The following is a 6,000-nucleotide window of genomic DNA, read 5'->3' as shown; positions in this document are numbered from 1 at the left end:
GGACCCGCGCCTCCCGCTGCGCCAACAGTGGTATCGGAGCCACCGTATCATCGAGTATTAACGCTTTACGATTGAATAAATGCATAAATAATCATGGACTTAGGAATTATTATTGGGCATGTAATTTATAATTCTGAGTGATTTTGTTTTTCCAAAAACGAACAAACGCTATTGTGATATTAATTACATTTGATTAAATTCTGTCTAGGAGATTGGTACTTAAGTGGTCCGCTCGTGACCCTCCAATCTATCCTGGGAATTTTTCTAATGTAATCATTTAACACAATACGTGATTCGCTTGTGCATTATGTTGTCATCAACGGAATATGCGGAAAAAGCGAAACCCGAAAAAAAAAACCCGAAAAAAAAAATAATATTTTTTTTCATAAAAACCGAAATGCTGAAAAAGGGGTTTTACACCCGGGAAAAAGTTTCCGACTCGAAAAAAAAAAAAAAAAAAAATTTTTTCGAGCATCAGCAATCGGTTGAAGCTTTCGGAGGTTCGAGGATGAATCCTCGATACCTAAAGAAAGCAGATATTACATAGTGAATGATTAGAGAATCATTTCCGAGATATGTAATAGTTTGCTCATTCTTTTGTGGCTAAAGAATGAGACCAAGGAAGTCCATGATCATACATGTGTGATTGCATGATTAATTTTAGCTTTAATATGTATGAGATGCATGCTAAAATGTATTGTGTGTTTAGTGAGACCTGAATAACTTAAAACCCTAAGAAATCTTCCTAAAAGTTAAAAGATTAAGTTTATATTGATTAATCATTAAATTGTTTATCAATGGCTCTCCATTGGAGCAATAAACTAACACGCTTTGAGTTATCATCTTGTCGGCTATGGATACATAGGGGTGAGATGATATCGTCAAGAGATGTTGTTGAGTTTATTGTTAAGCATGAGATGTTACGGGTGTAGTCGATATAATATACGGCGAGAAAGGCAATTAGGCGTACCTGAGTCGTATATTATTCAAATCGATACATCTTAGTTGATTCAATGGGTTAAACTTAACTAATGTGGAAACCTAAGAATAGCATTAAGTACTTGAGGGTGAAAGCATTAGGAGCCGGAAATGATTGAACCTCATATGAGATATGATAAACAAGTAATTGTTCACTTATATATCATTTTGATCCCAAGAATAGCATTAAGTACTTGAGGGAAAGATAAATGAATATAAGAATTCAATCACCCACTTGAAATCTTTTCCAACAAAGATTCACGTTTCCTATTTTGGAAGTGTAGGATTCGAAAATATAGTGGGAGGCCATTTTGATAAAGACCAAATCATTATGGTTAAATATACAAAATAACACGAATACTAATTAGAGATCTTTGCTATCTAAGGGATAATAAGATTAAATAGAATCCTTTTAAGTGACATTCACGATAGTAATCGGCTAGTGGTTTAAAACCATTTTTTGATTGATTAAGATATTTAGATGCCTCCAAGGCTTTTGCGAAAAAGAAATGCACATTGGTTAACAAAGAAAAGTGTTTTCGTTTGTTAAGATGTAGGACAGTATAAGTCATAGCCGGAAATATTTGGAATATTTAAAAGGCGGTTCGGTCAGTAAAAGAAAGTGTTTCTTTTGTCAAACCGAAAGACATTGAAATGGAAATTACATTAAGTATTGTGAATACTTAAACGGTAATGACGAGAGGAACGACAATTCCATCAAGAATGTGTCTATCGCATGTTCCAATGTCAATTGCTCATTTAAAAGTTTAGGTATTGGATACCGATGCTAATTCTCATATTTGTTTATCTTTTACGAATTTAGTAAAAGTGAGAAAGAAAGGAAAAAGATGAAGTAATCTTAAATCTCGGGAATGACGCAAGCGTTGCGACAAGAGCTATAGGATCAACTTCAATTTTTTTAAATAAACATAAGTTGTAATTAAACAAGTTTTTTGCACTTACCCAATATATATAGAAATATCATATCCGAATTTGTATGACAAATTTGGTAGTTGATTTTCTATTTACAAAGGATGTTTGTAGTATTATGTTTGATAATACGGAGTTGGGTATGGATATGTACAAAATGTTCTTTATGACTTGAATAAAGATGTTTAATGCACAAGATGTTTTGGAAATTAATACCATAAGTAATCAAACTTCTAAACAACTTTGGCATTTATAATTAGGACATATTGCAAAAGATAGACATAACAAGTTAGATAGGATGGGAATCTTGAGCAATCAAGATTTTGCATCTCTTCCGATTTGTGACTCGTATCTTAAAGGCAACATGGCCTGATTATTCTTTGTGGGACAAAGAGGTAGAGCTAAAGCCGTTTAAGAGATCATACATAGTGATGTATATGGTACGTTTAAAGAAACGGACCAAGGTAGATACTTATACTTCATTTTCTACATCGATGATTTATCACGATATAGTTAAGTTTGTCTTATGAAGAACAAACATGAAGATTTTGAAATGTTCAAATGACTTCAAGAATGAAGTAGAAAACCAAATTGGAAAAGGTATTAATACTTTACGATGTGATCGAAAAGGGAAGAATACTTGAGTACAGAATTTGGTATGTTCCTAAAAGGAATGTGGTATTATTTTTCAACTTACTCCTTGAGAACACCATGGTTGAATGGTGCGTCTGTCAAGAAGGACGAATCGTACATTGTGGGAAATGATACAATCAAGAATGAGCTATATACTGACTTATCCATCTCGTTATAGGGTCAAGCACTTCTAACCGCAAATAAAATTCTAAATAAAATTCCAACTAAATCCGCCCATACATACCTTATGAGATATGGTATGGAATAAAATCTTAAGGATGTTAAGATTTGAGGGTGTTCGGAACATATCATGTAACTGATATCCGATAAATTTGGAATCAAAATCAATCATGGAAAGGTTATGTTGGATATCCTAAAGATAGTTTAGGATATTGTTTCTATATTCGAACCGAACAAACAATTGTTGTTTATCGGTGGTAGTCTTTCTTAATAAAGCGTTTATTCAAGAGGGACACTAAGAAAGGAATATAGAATTAGATGAGGAGTCATCTAGTTTCCAACAAAATAATGAATCAATGAAGATTGATCAAACCCACTAAAAGCCGGAGTTAGTAAAAGATGTATCTACATTAACAACTCGAAGATTAAGTAGAGTATCTCGTTCACTGGAGAGAGATGGTTTTCCCACATGATAAACAAGAGTTGTTTAGTCATGGAGTAAAAGATCAAATGTTGATCCCTCTACTTATGAGGAAACTATATGTGATATAGATTCTTCAAAATTGGTTTGAAGGAATAAAATCTGAAATGGATTCCATATAAAGAAACCAAATTTTAGGAGCTAGTCGATCCATCCAAAGGTATTATACCAATAAGGTTTAAATGGATCTTCAAGTGTAAAATTGGTACTAATGGAAAGGTGGAGACCTTTAAAGCTAAGCTTGTTGCAAAAGAGTTTTGCTAGAGGCAAGAAGTTGTATTGTGAATACACTTTATTGCGGGTAGCCATGCTTAAATTCATCAAGATTTTTCTTACCAAGGCTACACATTTAGATTTTGTGGTTAGACATATGAATGTAAGAACCACATTCCTTAATGGTTAAATTAAGGAGTATATCTATATGGAACAAGTCGAGGATTTTGAATCTGAAGAAGGTTCCAAGACGTGTAAGCTAAAATGATCCCTGGTGAATGAAAAGAAAGCTTCGAGTTTCATCGTCTTGATAAATCCGTAAAAAGTTACGAATTTATTAAAAACGATGATAAACCCAATGTTTACAAGAAGGTTAGTGGGAGCATACTCACTTTCATGATCTTGCATGTAGATAACTTATTACTAATAAATAATAATATCGAAATGTTAACTTTTGTAAAACTTTGGTTTATCTAATACGTACTCCATCAAAGACCTCGGAGAGGTAGCCTAAATTCTCAGTATTAGACTCTATAGATATAGATCTAAGAGAATAATTGGTTTCTCCTAAAGGCTCTTCTTAGAAAAGATATTGAAGTAGTTCAATATGGAAGTTCTAAGAAGGATTGATACTAGTTAGGCATAAAATTCTTCTTTCAAAGGGAATGTCTTCCGAAACTTCTGAAGAAAGAAAGAATCTAGCAAAGATACCATAAGCTTCAGCAATTGGTAGTCTGAGGTATGTGTTGCCACATACAAAGCTAGAAATTGTCTATGCGGTTAGTGGGACTAATCGGTTTTAATCCAATCTATGTTGAGAACATTGGATGGTTGTTAAAGGTATCTTTAAGTACTTTTATAGAACTAAAGATATGGTATTAACAAATGGAGAACGAGATTTTTAAGTAGACCGTTTTACAGATTCTGATTAATAATCAGATATGGATAATAGAGAGTCTATCTCCAGATTCATATTTATCTATAATGAAGGAGTAGTGAGCTAGCAGTGTTCTAAGCAAGAATCAACTCCATACTCCATTATAGAAGCCGAGTATATTATGACATGAGATGTCGTAATAGAAGGTGTTTGGATAAATTAGTTTATAACTGAACTAAGTACGGTTTTCTTCCATTAAGTCGAAAGTTCCTCTTTTCTGCGACCACAATGGTGCTACTGCCCTAGCAAAAGAAACCGGGTCTCACAATTTATCCGAACATAAGGAAAGGCATTATCATATTATCTAAAGAAATTGTTGGAAAGAGAAAATTGTTTCTCTAAAAGATAGCATTAGCAAATAACACGGCTAACCCACTAACAAAGCCCATGACTTGGAGTCAGTAAGGTTTACATGACTTAGAGTCATTAAGGTTTACATGACTTAGAGTCATTAATATTTACATCTTGTGAAGATGGGGCTTAGATATAGTTGTCAATGGCACTAGTGCAAGTGGGAGATTGTTAGTAGTATGTGCCTTAGGGCCATTTGATCGTGTATATTTGTAGAACTAATCCCAATGGCAAAGATATATATGTTCTATTTGAAATAAGTGTCTCATCAACTAAGTGTTCATTTATTACGTATTGTCCTTATCACATTGTGATAGAATCTATTCTTAAGGTGTTAAGAATATGAGTGACAAATTCTATTATACAAGTGATCTAAATAACCGTTCACGATCAATGGGATCCTACGAATAAGGGCATCGCATTATCCCGGAAAGATCGTCACCTCTGTTTATTCTCCTGATTAGTAAAGAGTTACTAATTATAGGAAGTAGTGAGTCTCATACTACTTGATGGGGATCAGAATAAACATGTGGACACTCAAGGTGTTGAGTGAGTCGAACAAGTGACGCTAGATGACTTATACATGGTAATTCATTAAAGTCAATTTAATGTCATCTAGTTCATAATTGTACATATGTCCTTTGACTTGCGGTGACACTATCTTGTATATAGGTGATTAGAGTTTGATACTCCTTAACTCTAGATCTTTCATGAGCTAGAGCCGCGGGATGTGTTGGCTCTAGTTAGTTGTATATGGAGATAGGGGTTGAACCTAGAAAGGATTCATCACTCTGGATGAACGGAGACAAGATTCTATGCTATCTCAAATTGTTCTTGATGGATGATAAAACCTGCGCAGGTGTATATGACTTACATAGAAAGTTGTTTCTAGTGGAAGTCATATTTATCAAGAATTAGAACTGGGAGATGAGGTCATATAATCAAGACATACAGTGTTTGACTTAACCGTGACACTAGTCGAGATTGGAATCTAAGATGAAGGGAATTTTGAGTGTACGGTAATTATGAACAATGGTTCATAAAGAATGCATCGAAACATTCATCTCTATTTGGGGGTCGTGATATGTTGCTAGACGTCACTCTCGATCTACGAGAATTAATAATTAAATGGGATTTAATTATTTAATATAAGAAAGGCGTTTCTTATGACTCTCGTTGCCATATAGATGTGAACCTAGTTAGTCACACACAATAGAGTGTGCAATCGATTGAGTTTACGAAAGATCGATTTCATATAGATACTAGCATATCTCGGAAATTAATCTAAGATGAAAAA

Source organism: Mercurialis annua, linkage group LG5, assembly GCF_937616625.2.
Source record: "Mercurialis annua linkage group LG5, ddMerAnnu1.2, whole genome shotgun sequence".
Lineage (NCBI taxonomy): Eukaryota > Viridiplantae > Streptophyta > Magnoliopsida > Malpighiales > Euphorbiaceae > Mercurialis > Mercurialis annua.
This window is presented reverse-complemented; position numbering follows the sequence as displayed.